The sequence below is a fragment of the Scyliorhinus canicula genome, chromosome 13 (assembly GCF_902713615.1).
Source record: "Scyliorhinus canicula chromosome 13, sScyCan1.1, whole genome shotgun sequence".
Classification (NCBI taxonomy): Eukaryota; Metazoa; Chordata; class Chondrichthyes; order Carcharhiniformes; family Scyliorhinidae; genus Scyliorhinus; species Scyliorhinus canicula.
Genome location: NC_052158.1, coordinates 36,970,352 through 36,971,194, shown reverse-complemented (window position 1 = coordinate 36,971,194; position 843 = coordinate 36,970,352). Strand labels below are relative to the sequence as shown.

The window sequence follows — 843 nt, the reverse complement described above, 5'->3', positions numbered from 1 at the left end:
GAACAATTCTGGAAGGATGTGTGCACAAAATACCTCCCATGCGAAAGAGTCATCAGTGAGACACATGTGGAGTCAGCAGTCACCGGTTTAAAGCTGAAATGATTAATCTGTGATAACAGCGCAGCCGAGAACGCAGTTCTGTACCTGCCGGCTGGGTGAGCATATGACTTGCCTACGGGCGTACACATTTGCACGCAGTGGCATGTGGCGCCGTGATCGTATAGTGGTTAGTACTCTGCGTTGTGGCCGCAGCAACCTCGGTTCGAATCCGAGTCACGGCAGTGAATGCTTTTAAATATTTCGCCTGTGGCTCATGCTCTAACACCGCAAAAAATAAGTTTTGATGGCAAAAACGCTAATTCAGTCATGTAATCCTCAAATAACCCTTTCTGATTTAGCGCCCCTACGTGGCTTTGAAACACCGGAATTGAAACTCACCTTTTCTCCCAGATTTTTGCCCATTCACAATCACTGATGTTCTTTTCCTTCCATTCCATCCTCATTATGCTATGGTACTGCATCATCTCGCACTTTCGCTGACACCGTTGAGTTTGTTTTATTACCATTTCAGTATCTGGGGTTACACTCCCCTTTCACACGAATGTAGCTATGTGATTTGAAACTATTGGAATATAAACATCTAGTCTTTGTAACTCCACAGATCACACATTCTGGAAGGCCTTGCCGCGAAGCAAAGAGCAGTTGGAGCAGGAAAGTGCACCAAAAAGTAAAGATGGTGGAGGGTAAGGGGGCGCGCGGCCCACCAGTGGTCAGCGGAGCATCTGCTGGAGCTCTTGAACAACTAGTTCCAGCAGCAGAGGAAAGGAACCATGGAACACTGGC

At 47.2% G+C, this 843-nt stretch overlaps 1 non-coding gene across 1 annotated transcript; it reads left to right on the top strand.

Moving 5' to 3' along the window:
- The first annotated feature begins 209 nt into the window (after nt 1–209).
- Nucleotides 210–281, top strand: trnah-gug. The gene has a single exon. It is a non-coding gene; the product is annotated as a tRNA-His (tRNA).
- The last annotated feature ends 562 nt before the right edge of the window (nt 282–843 follow it).